We start from the raw sequence: 17645 nt of genomic DNA on the forward strand, positions 1-17645 counted from the left end.
TTCAGTCTTTTTTTTTGTGTGTTTTGTCTTTTTGTAAATTGTTTTTGTGATCTGATGAGGTAAGCCCTTCACAACTGATGTTTGCAATGTGCTGTTATTTTGTGTTTTATATTACAGTCCAAAGTTAAGGAAGGGTCGATTACAAACACTTTCAAACATTTTCAACCTGTATGTGCCTGTCCTTAGTCAGGAGCACGCAAAGCAGTGTTTGTCTTTTCTTACTGTTTGCCATACTTGCATGTCTTTCGTTTATTGTTTTTAGAGAAAAAACGTGTCGTTGATTTTTTTTGTCGATATTATGTATTTATATTTTGGTATTACACAAGACCATGCTTTTCTAAGACTGTTTATGAGGTTTTCACATTAAATCCGCTGGATGTGTATTAAAAGTGATACTTTTGTCTTGGAAACAATGATGTATTTGTTAATTGTTATTGGTGTTGAGCTACATGTAGCTTTCAGTAACTTCAAGTACTTTTGAATCGGCACTTTATGACGTTTGTCTTTATGTAAAATGTTGTCTTTTTGTGTTTTTGTTTTTTGCTTTGTTCCGATCTGTCATTTCCAACGGATTTCCAAGTTCCAAGTGTTGTTACGCCACTATCCAAGGTTAAGGTAGGTTTGAGCGCTCACAAACATCTTTAACCTCGGCATATTTTAGATATGGCTGTCAAAAGGCATGAGGCTGTTATTCAGTGGTTTTTGTCAGTCATATTTGTTTTTGCTTATTCATTCGTCACAAATCCGGCTATTGGTTATTTCGTAAGAATTATTTCATATACTGTCATTTCGAGGGCTTTTTATAGCTGACGATAAGGTTTGGGTTTTGCTCATCATTGAAGGACCGCTTCATTTTGACACTGGTTGATTGTTTTCTCAATGACAATCATAACACGTCTACTTATTATATAAGCTTTACGACAAAACGGGCCACTTGTGTTCTTCCCTATTTTAGTGCAAATCTTCAGATTTGTTTTGAACGTTTTGTGGATAGTTGTTCGTATATTTTTCCCCTTCCTTTTGTTTTGACGTTTCATATCTTTTATCTTCACGGTAGGTATAGTGTCCGGCTAGGATCGTGGTTTATCCGAGTGAATCGGTCCATTTTTTTCGAGTGTAGATCGGGCTTTTTCGAGTGATAAAACATGAGATGAGGTCAATTAACTTCTATTTCGTAATTTTGATAGTTTTTTACATGACTACCCATCTTATTTTGAATACTATATATGCTTTGAGCAACAAAGAAGCACAATTTCATTGTAGTTAACCAAAAAATTCAGTGTTTAATATTGTCCGAGTTTTTTCGAGAGCAACAGTGAAACCGTCCGGGTTTTTAAACAAATGGTCTGGGTTTTTTAAAGAAAATTTGAATAACAAAAAAGGTATTCTGGACTTTAAAAAATGACCTTTTCTAGTTTTTAACTGTAATTAAGTGAAGGACACTATCATATATTCCCAATAAATCACCAAAACATATAACTGTGTAGATCAAAATAAACCATTTTCAATTTAATGCAAATTTTCTGTTCGGAAAACGTTCTACCACAACTTTCCAGTGTTAAATTAAAAATTATTGGATCCTTTAAAAACGGTCATTAGAACATAATGCAGGGGACTTATAATCTTTTCAACTTTGATTCATGCTACTTTTGTTTTTACATTTAATAATATTTGTTTTGTGGTGAACCCCGGAGTTTTTAAAACTAGAGGCTCTAAAGAGCCTGTGTCGGTCACCTTGGTCTATGTGCATTTCAAACAAAGGACTCTCTCCAACATTGTAGACGAGAGTAGACCTCGTGACAAAAATCTCTATTTTGTTGATCTTGTATTACTATCTTTTAGTCTGTTTAGTTTCTCTCTATCTTCTTTATTTTTTGCTCAAAACACAAATTAAAAGAGGGTAAAAAAAATCCTCATTTTTGGGCAATCACTCCTATGAAGAGTGACAATCTACTAACTATATCGGCAAAATTTGACTTTTTAATAGATCTTGCCTTGCTGATAATTTTTGTGATTTAAATTGTTTATTTACCTACATGTATCACAATTTAAATCATATTAGGCATAACGGAAAAAGATGTTTCTCTCTAAATATCATAGTTTTCATGATAATAGGCAAAAATGAAAAAAAAATGGTAAAATTTGTCATTTATGGGCAATAACTCCTAGAAGAATTTGTCTAACAGTTTTGACGTATATGGACAATTAGTAGAGCCTCTCATTTTGAACATGTTTGCTCCTTTCAGATTTTATCTACTTATAACGGTTCAAAATATAATAGACAAAACTTGCATTTTACCCCTATGTTCTATTTTTAGCCATGTCAGCCATGTTGGTTAGTAGGCGGAATCATCTGACAAATTTGTTAAACTAAATACCCTAGTGATGATTGTGGCCAAGTTTGGTTAAATTTGTGTCAGTAGTTTCAGAAGAGAAGATTTTTGTAAAAGATTACAAAAATTTACGAAAAATTGTTAAAAATTGACTATAAAGGGCAATAACTCCTTAAGGGGTCAATTGACCGTTTTGGTCTTGATGACTTATTTGTAGATCTTACTTTAATCCATTAATAAAAAAAAAACCCACACACACACACGTAATCCACCTCATTTTTATTCCCATTGACAATGAAATTTGAATTAAATTTCATACATTATTAACAATGAAATGAATACTTCATCAGCTTAAGGTAGATGGGGTGTCTAAATTATAATCCATAGAATTTTTTAATAATTTGCCAAAATGTAGTTTATATCATGCTTTTTAAAAAAAAATAATAAAAAGAATGGGTCACGGGGCTTATTTTCACGCTACAGGTTGTGCAAAATTGACAGATTTTGTATAGATTATGCATGGAAAACCCAATTTTCTGCCATAAAACGAAAACTACACCATAGAATTTTAAGATAAAATATGAGAAGATAGCTCTGATATTATGCTTTCAGATAAGAAAAAGAAAAAATGGGGTCACAGGACCCATTTTTTTGCTACATAAGAAAATAGGTAAATTCCTAACACATTCTATTGTAAAAGTAACTTTATCTGATTTATCTGCCCTTACATTTGAGTTGCCTCCCTTTATATGACAAAGTTGGAAAAAATTGAATAAAAAAAAAAGTATTCTGTTTTTTGTAAAATACAACCATAAATATAATAAAACATGTCATTTTCTATATTGAAATAAAAATTCCTACACATGAATTACCTACTACTCTCAAAATTTGCACATTTTCTTAAAGATCTAGACCGATTGTTTTCTGGTATTTCAAAATCCAAGATGGAGGAAGACACCCTATCTACCTTAACACACTACATTTTGTATATGTATGTAAGTGTCAATTCAAATTGTCTATGCTTACATTAGATTGTTGACATCACGAATATAAACTGTACATGTAATTTATAAGATGTGACAATTAACAATATGTACAAATGAACGATACTTGTTAATAACATGTAAGTGTTAGTACACCATTATCAAACTTATGAATGCATTGGTTTCATGCCTTGAAAAGTACTTAAGAACCTTTTTTATTGTTTTTAACGTAAATACACTGACACATAACATTTCAAGCTATAATAGGAAATTTGTAGTATCACTCGATAAAACACGGACGCACTCGAAAAAGCCCGGACTGCTCTCGAAAAAACCCGAACATATAGAAATGAATTTAGTCTCAAAATGTCGTTTTCAATGCAATAACAAGAATTCTTGTAAAGTGTCTGTATATCTAAGGATATATAGATTTCATGTATGCATTTCCTCTGACATTTGCATTGGTATGTGTATAAAAATGGCTTTTTTCTGTATTTTGGAATACAAGCATTGTAAGGCTAAATTTAACTTTTTTAACGAAAAATAATGTCGGATTGATAATATCTTTTTATCCTAAATACTAACATACCTTAAATAACATTGTATATTAAACTCAAGCTTCTATATCACGTCTTTTCAGAAAGGAAGTCTGTTTGTGTACATTTTTGATCATATTCACTTGAAAAAGGTGGTCACACTCGAAAAAACCCGATCAAATCACTCGAAAAACCACGATCCTAGCCGGACACTATACCTACCGTGATCTTTATTTTAATATTTAGGGCATACGATACAGTTACAGGGGAGATAATGACGCTAATATGTTAATTTTCGCGACGTTAAACTGCGACTCATCGGGAAAAGATGCATTTTACGAGGGGTTTTAATCACTAGCTTGAAAACGAGTAAATGGACCCCTCTTTTTTAAAATGACAAATGACTTGATACAATATGAAGATTATTTGTTTCAGTTTTTATAAAAAAAGTCACCTATGAATTTTGTTTTAATTAGATAAATAAGTAGCAAAAAATGCCGTGTTTTACTAAAATCATGAAATTTTAGTAAAAATGAATTATTTTCAAAGAATTGTTACAAAAATTAAGAGCATAGTTTTTTAAAGAAGATATTCCAAATCGTTTTACAAAAATCCGCATGTGTTTATCTTTTGAAACAAAAAAGTTAAGTATGTCTGTCTAAAGGATAGAAATGAACAAGAAATCGAAATTTTAAGTAAATGTCTAAAATTTCGACACTATTTATCTCTAAATTTAGCACATGAAGGTATATTTTTTTAATTAACTAAGTGAAAAATAGCTTGTATGCAAATTTTCGTAAAAAATCACCATGGGATCAAAAGTGTATCGTATGCCCTAAAGCTTAAAGATCCTCAAACGATATTACGTCGATGGTATGGAAGTTTCAAATTATCGATGATCCATGGTCGTCACAATGAAATTGAATATAATAAAAACTAGATGTCAAGAGGAAACAGATATTAAGTTATAATTAACCATCAGAATCTGACTTGTCGTGTATTGGTGATGTATCAGTCATTGCCGTAGACGATGACAATATCGGCGTAATTTTGTACAGAAGTTGTTACATCGTTAAGAGTTGTACGAGGTTGTGTAAATGTATCTATAATTGGTGTCGTGACTGCCGGACCATCACATGATATCTCAAAAAAAACTGTCCTCTTCGTCTTGCCTGGGTTCTGCAGGTTAAATAAAACAAAATTAGAATTAACTTTCTGTAAACACGCATGTATTACGTTTTTATTTTATAATTTTTGTCACAATAGACATATCTTATTCATTGAAAGGAAAAATAATCTAGGGAAGACAAAAAGTAGGGAACCGGACAATTTTAAAGGCACTGAGAAGAGAAAGAATTTTTTCCTTATTACAATATAATATTAGGCTGAGTCATTACAGATCAAACATTAAATGTTTAAAAACAGGCATTTTCACAAGTCTTCTTATATTATTAAAACATAAATACGTATCCATAGGACACACTGTATGATCCTCTCGCACTACCACAATCTCATGTTTATTGAACCGTTAAATTTGGGTTAATTTTAAAAGGTTCACATCATAATCATCATGTGAACTCAGTTTCAAGTTCAAATGTAATCGGGAAATAACAGTGAAAATATATATTAACTTTTTCAATAAAAAAAGACAAAACTGAGAACTGAGGAAGACCAAACATCCAGAGTCAAACTCAAAATGCAGGACATATAAGCGAACAAATTTCAAACTCCCGTTTTTGTCAACGGATTAATCTGTTCGCAGTATTTTATATACAAAAAATACAATATACATCATCAGTTAAAACATTCAAACTACCCAGCCATAAAATTGACTTATGAGACACTTTTAAAAATCTGTATTTTCACTAATCATGTTATTTGAAGCTTAAAAAAGATGATTAAAAAGAGAAGGTATACATCTTCATTACGTACCTGGCTTCTTAATCAATATTGATAATTGGTTTGTAGATCTTCAAGCTATATGATATGTTATACCAACGTTTCTTGCATTTGTTTCATTTACAAATTTATTAAATGAAATTAGAATATCAACTAGGCTTATTAATATACACCGAACATTGTTTTTATAAAAATTCGTACAAATATTAATAATATAATAAAATAATAAATAGATTTATTAAATTTATTTATTATACATGTTTGGGCAATATATATTTATCAGTAATTAATTATTGCCAAATCGGCAATACTAAGTTAAGCAATGATCACTATTGATAAAGTTTCATTTCTTCGTAAGCGATATTACTATAACCAGTTTGGATTTTTACATATGTTCATTCCAGACTGAAGAAAGACAGACCTGTTGTGACTAACAAAAAGATGCAGATATAGATCCTTATTATCTTTATTCGGTGTTTAATCAACGAACCTCTGATTATCTGTATGCAGTATCCGACAGAGAAATTCCCGTCTACTTCTCGAGATGTGAGCTGTATATATTCATTTCTGAAAAGAGAAAGACGTATCGTGGTCTCTTCACTAGTACAAGTGGTAAGGCGTCTGTTAAGTAGAAAATATACGTCTGGTTTAATGAAATAGATATCAATTTCCATCCCACACAATGACTGCTCTGTAAGGTTAGTTGGTTTGATATTCAAAGAAAATGTGTTTATATAACTAGCGTTTTTTACTGCTATAGTACAAGAACAGTTATTTTCTAGCTCTGTTAGAGAAAGAAATACACTGTCTTAGTTATCATTGCCATCTTGATCATCCTCCACCGCTGTTGTTGTTTGGCACATTTTCACCACTGAAAAATATAATGCAAAATACAATTATTCGCTGATTTGTTTTTGTTTATTTTTTTTTTTTTTTTTTTTGGCAATATTAATACTTAGCCATTCCGATTACTTTTACGTTAATTAAGATAAAAGAAGGGTGAAATATAATTTTCAACAAGATAATTAAGTATTCGCCATATATATCTTTCCGTAAAATTGAGAATCGAAATAGGGAATGTGTCAAAGAGACAACAACCCGACCAAAGAGCAGAAAACAGCCCAAGGCCACCAATGGGTCTTCAACACAGCGAGAAAATCCCGCACCCGGAGGCGGGCTTCAGTTGGCCCCTAAACAAAACTGTGTACTAGTTCAGTGAAAATGGACGTCACACCAAACTCAAAAAACATATAAATGAACTAAAATGAAAAACATACAAGACTAACAAAGGCCAGAGGCTCCTGACTTGGCAACAGGCGCAAAAATGCTGCTGGGTTAAACATGTTTTGTGAGATCTAAACCCTCTCCCTATTCCTCTAGCCAATGAAGAATAAACAAACACACAGCAATACTCACAGTAAAACTCAGTTTAAAAGAAGTCCGAGTCCGATGTCAGAAAAGGTAACAAAAGAAACTAAGCAAAATGACAATGATACATAAATTAAGCTTCCGGTCAAAGATATAGATATCAAGATCCAAGAAAGGGCAGTGTTCATTGTTAGTATTAGCTTTATTTAAAGTCAGTTTAGCAGGATAAATCTCTTTGGTGTACCTACAGAAGTCGTCATTATTGAGAGCCAATATATCATCCAAATCTCTAAAAGTGTTATTAAATGTTTGTACCAGATGTTGTTTCGATGGGTCTTTGCTGATTTAAGTCATAAATTGTAACTCATAGCAATACAGAAACAGGTCCGCAATAATATTTATTTTAGACCTTGAAAATTCAAATAAGTATCAAAACGATTTAGACCATATGTATTGTGAATTTGTTAATATGGAAACAGAGATGTGAAGTAAACTTCCGCATTAAACATATACTACAGATTGATATGATAACAAACGCCGTAGATGTAAAAAGCCATGGTTGAATGAGGAATTTACCGTTTTATGGAATTGTGTCTGTAGTACCGATAGAACATGGATTAAAGCAACCTGTAATAAAAACTCGTTACGTCATGATTATATCCCAAAAAGGAAACAGTTCGATACTGGTATAGTATGCAAGAGGATTTAAAGAAATCGGAAGATAATCGGAAAATCGGGAAAATTGGAGTAGGAAACACCAGGCAAAGTATTCCAACGGAAGTGAAAATGAAAGATAATTCGATATGTACTGATCCGAAAATAGTTGTAGTTAAATGGAAATGTGATTTTTCAAGAATGTTAAATTCTTGAAATTTCCACGAATCTACCGAAAATGATAATAGCAGTTGTATAATAACCGATAATTTTCTTGATAGCGAAATAACGAAAGAAGAAGTTTTCAATATTTTAAAATTGTCCAAAGCAGGAAAATCTCCTGGTTGTGATGAGATTCCGATGGATATGTATAAAAATCCGACAGCTATAAACGCCCTTACTCATGTGTTCAATGTTTGTTATAATACCGGAATGATACCGGAGCTATGGAGTAGAGGAATAATCACCCCGGTACCAAAGAGTTCGACTTCCGACCCTCGAGACCCGATGTCTTACAGAGGAATAACATTGGCACCAACAACATATTAAATGTATTGCGGAGTACTTAATGTAAGATTAACCGTAAAAATAATGAACTAAATTTTATACTTGATGATCAAAATGGTTTTAGGGCTTATCGTTGTACTGTTGATAATTTGTCAAATATTGCTAATATTATTGAAACGAGAAAAATGTGTAAATCATCAACTTTTGTAGCTTTTATTGATTTCAAAAACGCTTATGATACTGTAAACAGGTTTTTATTATTTTGTAAACTTGAATCAATAGAATTTAGTAGTAAAATGTTAAATGCTTTAAATTCTATATACCATAAAGTACAGTCATGTGTTAAAGTTAATGGGAATTTAACCCAATGGTTTGATGTTAAATGTGGTCTAAAACAAGGATGTGTATTATCGCCCATTTTGTTCAATATTTTTATTATTAATTTAGTAGATGATGTTCAAAGTTTAAATGTTGGCATTCCGGAAGAGGAAAAGAAAAAATGTATTATATGCTGATGATATATATTTACTTGCTGATAATGAATCAGACTTACAAATGCTCTTCGATGTTTTGCATATGTGGTGTCATAGAAATTCTATTAGTGTTAATTTGAATAAATCTAAGATTATTCATTTTAGAACACCTTCATCTCCAAGGTCTATTTTTAAATGTATGCTTGGTAATGATAACATAGAAATTGTTACACAATATACTTACCCTGGTTTACATCTTACAGAGTTTTCAAATTATGATTTAATGGCAAAAGCTATTCAGCCAAGTCTGCAAGTAGAGCTCTTGGGATATTGATCGCCAAATGTAAATCAAATGGTGACTTTTGTTATTCCACATATACAACGCTGTTTGACACACCTGTATGATCAATCATCGATCATGGTGTTTCAATATGGGGAACAAGAGAATAATTCAGAATTCTCTAGCATAAATGCAGTTAAAACAGAGCGATGAGATTTTTTATGGGTGTAGGAAAATATACACCAAACTTATCTCTGTATGATGATACGGACTGGATCCCGTACAATGTAAAGCAATGGACAGCTGTTTTTAGATTATGGTCCAGATTTTGTAAATGGACAATGAAAGATTGAACAAACGAGTATTTATGTGGTCGTATAAGAATGGAAATAAACCTATTAAAAATCGGTGCTTCAGAGTAATGACTAAGTTTAAAGAATATAATCTTGAACCATACTGTAATTGTAAAATATTGAATCTGTGATATACTGTTAACTAAAAATGCAATTATGGATATAGAATGCTTAGCTATTGATTTATATACAGATGAATGGTATAATACATTTGTTATTTGGTTTCGAATGAATATGACAAACTACGTACTTATAAATTGTTTAAGGTAGTACATAACACTACAGGGAGATAACTCTGTAAAAATCAGCTGAACGTTTTAATTTCGTTCTATTGTTAAGGAAATACTAAGCTTCTCAATGATCAAAATTAGTGTTTGTCAAACTGCTATATATCCAATGAAATTCTTCCGATAAAGTGACTGTGTGGTTCAAGTTTTTTTTATTTTTTTATATTTTTGTCAAAGGATCAAAGTAAATAAATGTCAAAATTACACGAGCCAAATTAATTTTAGTCAAGGTGTTTGGTACCACCTTAAAACAGATCTTAAGTTAGAAAATTATATTTGTAAAAATATTGCAAGGAAATATAGATTGAAGCGCTTTTGCAAAATTTCGCTGTGGTGTTGCGCCCCTAAAACTTGAAACAGGCCGTTATCAGAACATACCTATTAATGATAGAATATGTTCTAATTGTAAAAATAATACTATTGAAGATGGGAAACATATACTTTTGAGTTGTACATTATATGTAGGTTTACGTGCTGTTTTGTTTAGTCATGCTAATTCTTTTTGTCATTATTTTTATAGTATGTCAGATGACAATAAATTTGTATTTTTATTTAGTGATGAAAATGTTTACTTTTACATTGCCAAGATCTGCTATGATATTTTATTCATAAGAAAATGTTTATCATATTCTTCAAATATATATTTTTATTATGTTTTATGTTTCATATTTTATGTGTATATATAGATTCTACCACTGCATCAAGTGAAATACGATATTGATCTACTCGAAACAGTTATATTTTAAAATTTAAAACGCGAGGCTCGCCGAGCTTTTTTAAATACATGTATTTAAAATTTAACTGTCGAGAGTGTATATATATCGTATTGCACGAGAGTTGGTGTTGGAATCTGTTTCTCTAATTATTTTTAGACGATATTCAGACATTTTTTATCCTTTATTTCGAATGATTTGCAAAAAGATGTGTTCTTTCTATGTGGCGTCATCAAGCATGGTCGCCTTTTTTCACGACGGCACAATAGGAAATTCAGAAGAAAGCAAAAAAAATTGACGTCATAATCGAATTTTGACTAAAGAAGAACTGAGATCAAACGAATCACACGTTGATTAAATAAAAATAATCATAGGTCAGGAAAAGAATAAATCGGGTAAGAATTAGAGAGAAATATATATATAAAAATCATATAGTCTCTCATAACTCTTTTTAGAGTGGCTGTTATTTTATATGTGAAGTTGTAATAATGTGTAAATGTTTTGTAAGAGGTGAGACTGAAATAAAATATTGTCTTGTCTTGTCTATTTACGGAACCAATATTATAACGAATTTTGAAGTTTTTTCCTTTAATGGTATTTAACCGGCTTTTCCAAAGTAGGATTATTATCAATTGTAATAAGGGGACGACCATTTGATATTCGGGGGGGGGGGGGGGGGGGGGGGTGCAGGAGGATTTGTTTTGGATGGGTTTTTTATTTTTGTGGACCAAAAGGACAGTCTTAAATAAATAACATAGTCAATTAAGTCAATCAGAATTAATCATCATCCTCTGGAAGTTAATCTTCTGAATTGCAAACTGCATATATTGCATACGTACAAGGTATTAAAGCTGGGCTGTAACTAGCCTATTTTAAAAGTTGTCAAACATTTTCGCCGAGCGGAGCGAGGCGAAAAAAAAATCAGCGAAGCGTCTGGGGTTCTCTGAAGGCCCCAAGAAGCTATAGAGAAAATGGCGCAGAATCATGCATTATGCGCGTTTCCCAGACCCTTTCTTAATCTGAAACGCAAGTTCTGTTTTAATTTTTGACAATGTTCTGGTCTCAAAGCAAAATATATAGATTCAGTGTAAGACTTTTAGTTTTTAGGTACAACGTCAAAAGACCAATATGTAGGACAAAGCAAAAAATGTTTCAGTTTGCAGAAAAACCTTTTATGCCTGTCAATTATGTTTTTTTCAAATTAAGTTAAGAGTGGGCTGATTATCATTGATATAACTATGTCAAGTCAGTTTTTATAACACATTTCAATTACAACTTGATGTAGTTCCTAAATGGGATACAATTTAAAGTAGTTTGTAATAGACAAAAGGTCCTTAAATATAATAAAACTCAAGTTTAAAACATAATTACTAAATTACAAATAGAATGCAACACTAAGAGAATAGTCATAAAGAAGGGCAATCAATGAACAAAAGACAAACCCGGAAACAGATAAAACCATAACGACAAACATTATAGACAATCAACACTGAAAAATAAAAATAAATGAGAAACATGGATCTCAAAAAACAGGGGCTACGTCAGAGGGTGAACAGAAGTTGCTTCTTGCAAGACACTTGCCGTGAAAACAATTTGATATGAAGACAAGCTTTTGTTTTGAAATTTCCAACATGAGGCATTTGCCTCAATGTAGTTACGGCCCTGTAATAAAAGTGAGGTAAATGTTCATGAGACAATATACCTCAAGTGAAATTAAACCCATTTTCAAACATTTCAAATACATTAATATTTATATTATTAAAAGATTTGGGAAGTTTTTCCCGAAAAAAATATGAAAAAAGAATAATTTTGGAAGAATCTGGTGCCATCTCATACTTCAGAATAGCATTTATAAAATGACTTAAAACTACGACAGAACAAACCATTCATTTTTGTTATTATCAAGGCTGAGTTATTTATTTTCAAAATCCTCCTGCCCCGTCCCCCCCCCCCCCCCCCCCCCCGAATATCAAATGGTTGTCCCCTAATAAGCATTTAAGCATGGTACAAAATGTAAGTAGTAAAGTAGTAAAGTCGAATTGATTCGAAAGTGGTTACTTTATCATGCACACAATTTTATCAAGGTGACAATTTCATATCTAATTGACCAAAAAATTTATCAAAAATAGTATTTCCAATTACTGTATAACGTATACAAAATATTACCAATTGTATTGAAAGACAAACTCAAGGGAAATGATCACCCGTGTGTTTAATTCTTATTTGATTCAAAATATACGATATAAAAAGGGAGATGTGGTACGATTGCCAATTAAACAACTGTTCATAAAACCTAAGGACAAAGATTTGAGCAATAACACGTCACCGTGCGGCCTTCAACAGTGACCCAATCCCATACCGTAAAATAAGTTATAATAGGCCCATATGGTATAAAACAAAATAGAAAACCACCGATCTATGGCAGGAGAACTTACCATCACTGTGAATTAAGATTGGAGTCGAACCACGTGCAGACGGACTAATTAATTACAATTATAATTCGTGTACAAAAACAGCGGATGCCCGCATTTGCTGAAAACAAACTCAAAGTCTTTAATATAAGCTGCTATAGCATAAACAGGATTTTAAGATTGTAAAATGAAAGTTTTAGTGATTTTGTTAAATTCTTAAAATTGTTAGCAATTTTACAACAACAAAAATATTTCTAGGAATTATGTGAATTCTCTTATTTGAGGTTTTTTACAATATACATGTATTAAAATTGTGTTTTGTCAAATATAGAACATATAACCTCTTTAAATTTTTGCCTGTTTAAATTAATTTACCAAACTTATTATACCCCCACTTTCTAAAAAGAATTGTGCGAAATTTGCATAGGAATCTTAAGAACATGATGTTCTTTTGCACCACTTATTTCAATTCTTAATATTAACCTTAAATTTAAGGTGAAATGGATTTATTCATATCTGCACTATAGTACACATTTGGGGTATTCATTTGTATTCGCAACTCAATCTAAACCCCTTATTACAATTAATTGACGATCATACCCACTTAATGCTATTGTGCATCTTCAATTAAGTTAATGATCCGAATCATTTTGGGGTATCCCTTACCAAAGCATGGATTTTGAAATTGCTTAACTTGGGGTTACCCATTTTGTATCAGCAGCTCCGCCTTCACACCTATTACAATTTATTGAAACCTCTCATAATCTTATCCACTTAAAGCTATTGTCCAGCTTCTATTTTGTTTTTGAGCATAATCATTTTTTGGGTTTCCCTTAACCAAGCTTGTGGTGAGATACCATTTTGTGAGCTTTCCTTGGTAATTGATTCCAGAACATCAAGATTTAAAAAAACAATGTCTGTTCGTCTAAAATGGGCGAAAATTTAACAACTTGATAAAAAGATATTAATCATATAATTAACATGTAGTCGTTAAACTCCATGCTGTTGTTGTTTTTTATTTTATATATTTTGTTTTGTTGGTTTTTTTTTCCCTTAACAACAGTGTTTTTACAAGCACTTCAACTTTTTCAAGCTGTACTGAAAAATACAGGATACGGTGGGTGAATTTATTCATCAACTGAATTCCATACACTCAATGTTATTGTTTCTTTTATCTCAAAGTCATTTGCAAGTTCAAGATAACCCTTAGCACCAGTTCGAGCGGAAGTCCATTCTCAGTGCCTTATTTACTTAATTCATGACCTATCCAAATGTGAATGTATGCTTCCCATGTTTTCAAGACATTTACAATATCTGATATCTTCATCTGATGAATTCCGTTTTTTTTTTTTATTTTATTTTTCCTTTTTACATCTCCACGTTGCGCAAAATCATAGCTTTATTAAACAAAATTTAAATGTTTCACTTTGATTTTGAATAAGAATCAATCAGATCTACAGAGATCTTTATTTTTATTTTGATAGTATGCCAGTACACTCTCCACAAATTTCATATATATTAAACTTAAACAACCGAGTATATTTAAACTACATCTTTTATTTAAAGTATAACATCTATAACAAAATATATGAGCAAAATCATTTACGTTAGTATCACAGTCAAGCATTATATAACATCACATTATAATGATGATGTTAAAATGCCCATGGGGTAATCCTGTATCTGGTGGTCTTGTGATTATCAATGTACGTTTAGGTGACTTTAAATATTACAGAATCCATGATAAGTAAGTGAACGAACACATGAACACAAATTATCAAATTGATCTGACTCAGACTTCCTTTCTCCGAATGATGACCTGTCTATTAAAATGCTTGTCTTATATACAGTATTGCAGTCCAAAATTATTTAGTTCTATATGTTGCACTTTGTAAATACAGATGTTTCACAAACAACGCCTCTTTTGGGGAGATATGTATTCATAGATATTTTGTTTTGTTTACCTACTGGTTCCTGGATATGTTTCATCTCGTAGATACAACTTGGGAATGTATAAATACACATGGATAGCGGCTATATTGAATTCTGAGGAAGACCCAGTTTTAGTATAAGTTTAAACTCTTAGAAGTTCGAGGCATATAAATGTTGAAAATATGCTGCACAGTCCTATATTTTAACCTTAGAAAAAAATAATAGTGTATATGAACATTCCATTCTAGGTTATACTTTTTTACGAAACTTCATAGTAAAAGTGGCACAGTTTTAGCCGTAGAAGGAGTTCTTAGGGGAAATTTTATTGTCTATATTAGTAGTCATCCTGTCTATTCAGGGCACTTTTTGCCTTTACTTTGTACAGGCAACTGTGTTGGGGGACATTTTACACAAGTTTGTACTATACATGTATGTAGTTTAGGTATTCAATACAGTAATGGAAGATCCAGTTCTTCATCTTTGGTTGAAATTCCAAAGGAACATAGAACAGACCTATGATTATCCAGGATTTCCTCTTTGGTAAGTGTCGTGAGGGTATATGTTGAGTTTCCAAATGAATTGTCAATACCTAATTCATTTATCAAGCAGTTTATGTAATGATATTTACACACAAAAACGATGTTGTTTGGGGCTTTATCTGAGGGGACAACAACATATTTGTCATGGAGGTAGGACAAGTGTTTTGCAACATTTGGGTCTTTAAAAATTGACGTATCGTGGGTATTGATAGACCCATTTAGTTTCTTAATTCGGATTTGTATCAACGACCTCACAGCCTTAATCCATTCGGAAAGAGTTAGACTGGACAAAAGCTTTGCCGTTGGGACTTTTTTATGAATTAAAGAAGGGAGGGGGTTGGGCCACCGTACCTCAACTTTGGACCTCAATAAAAAAAAGTTCCGTAACTTTACCCACCTGGGTCTTTGGGTCCAGGCAACCTTAGGCAATTGCCTATCATTTGTACCTAGTGTGGACAAAAGCTTTGCCGTAGGGAATGTTTTATGTATCAAAGTTGGGAGGGGTAGGATCTCCGGACCCAAACTTTGGATCTCAGTTGTAGAAGTTCAGTAACTTTACCCACCTGGGTCTTTGTGCCAGGCAACCTTAGGTCATTGCCTATCATTTTTTTTATTATACTTTTGAATAATTAAAAAAAAGTTACTAGTTCTTTGACAAAAGAAGAAAACTGCGTATAGTTATCAGCTTTTATTTCAACTGAAAATCTGACAAAAAATACTTGACGTTCTAAAAAAAATCTGTTTTTTTTTTCTTTTCTTTTTAAACGCAAATATAAGCTAGAAGATTTAATTTTATCGTTAAACTAGTTTAGTATGAACTATTGTTATTAATTGTTTCACTATAATAAAGACGACAAACCCATCTCTAATTAGAGAACACAAATTAGAGAAAGGATAAACTAAAAGGAATTTTAGATGCCCAGTTTAAACAAAAGTTGTATTAAATATACAAATAACTACTAGTAATCCATTTGGAATATGTGAAAATGAATTGCATTTCGTCTTCCTACTAGAAATGATTGTCATCAGATATCGAAGGACGTTTCATGTTATTACAAGTCTTCGGTTTTTAGGCATGATCAGGTTGGCGCGTTTTCTTATTGTTCGCTAGCTTGATGCATCTTGTTGTTCGCTGGCTTATTGTTCGCTAGCTTGAGTCTGGTCAGGAAGACGAATATATATCTAAATTAGAAATGCGTACTTTTGAATGTTTTTTTTTTCAGGAAAATGTTTGAGTGTTCCATGGGAGACGTGTGTCGACTACACTCTTCAACAAAATAAGATTAAAATTGCAAAGTCAATCTTTTGTTTCTGATATGTGAATTCCCAACGGTTTTAGTTCTGGATTAACATATAAGAATTAAGCTTACGGTTTTGAACAATTTTCAAACTGGCTACTAAAACAAATAATCATTATTTCTTCAAAACAAAAACTGTTGGAAAGAGTTTGACATATGCCAAACCCACGGAATAACTTTGATATGTCATTGTGTTCATTTAGTGTGGTGGGGTGCCATATGGAACTCTTGCCGGAACATCCAGTGGTTGCCTCCTATTTCGCATGTTGTAGTGTTATCGTTCGGTTTTGGTTTCTTTAACAAGAATAGTATGCCGCACATTGAATAGCAGTTACATTTTAAATCAATGTCAGTTTTCTACATCTTATATAGAAAAAAATGAGGTAAAATCATGCATCTTTTTATAACAATTATCTGATCTTTCAAACCAAACAACATGCATTTGTGTTCACGATTGCATTTCTTTGTTTTTTAAGAAAACAAATTGTTGATAATTATATATCGGTCGACCATGCATGTTGCATTAGCCTTGAACATGATATCAATGGGAGCGCCTGCGAGAGGAAGTAGGTCATAGTCATATAAAAGTCAAAATCAACATACAGGCATTTAGATACACACTGGAAAGAAGCTGAGGTAAGATTATTAACCATTTGAGCTATTGTATTTGTTAAATTATCCTTTTTAAATAATGTTTAAAGGACATTCACTTTTTGATTTTATTGTTTACATGCTCTTTGATATTAATGTAAATAGGATGATGTACAAAATACACAATGCAATACACATAATAAACGAAATCCATTTGTTTTCCGTTTTTTGAAATCCAAAACTAAAAAATGAAAGTGTTAACACTGGTAAAAAAAATCGACCTTTTTAAAGATCGGTTTATTGTAATGTAGACGGAAAATATTGATCTCCAACCGGACTTAAAAGGATCGATCTTTTTGGACCAATCTTTCTAAAAGTGAAATCGAAATATTAATGTTGTTTCTAAAGGAATAATGTCAGACATATTCTTCTTGCACGGCATTATATACACACTGGTTCTTATAAGATCGATCTTACCAAAAATATAG

General features: G+C 31.8%; 2 protein-coding genes across 5 annotated transcripts in view; one reads left to right on the plus strand and one right to left on the minus strand.

Moving 5' to 3' along the window:
- LOC127725335 (protein fem-1 homolog C-like) overlaps positions 1–17645 on the minus strand; it is a 236574-nt gene that overhangs the window by 44961 nt on the left and 173968 nt on the right. The window lies entirely within an intron of this gene.
- LOC127725336 (uncharacterized) overlaps positions 17099–17645 on the plus strand; it is a 62008-nt gene continuing 61461 nt past the window's right edge. For 2 of the 3 annotated variants that reach the window (XR_007992933.1, XR_007992934.1), the window contains exon 1: positions 17099–17202. The gene's annotated coding sequence lies outside the window, so the exon portion shown is untranslated. The remainder of the gene's footprint in view (positions 17203–17645) is intronic. The other variant, XM_052232267.1, reaches the window with a different exon arrangement.

Source organism: Mytilus californianus, unplaced genomic scaffold (assembly GCF_021869535.1).
Source record: "Mytilus californianus isolate M0D057914Y unplaced genomic scaffold, xbMytCali1.0.p SCAF_15, whole genome shotgun sequence".
Taxonomy (NCBI): domain Eukaryota; kingdom Metazoa; phylum Mollusca; class Bivalvia; order Mytilida; family Mytilidae; genus Mytilus; species Mytilus californianus.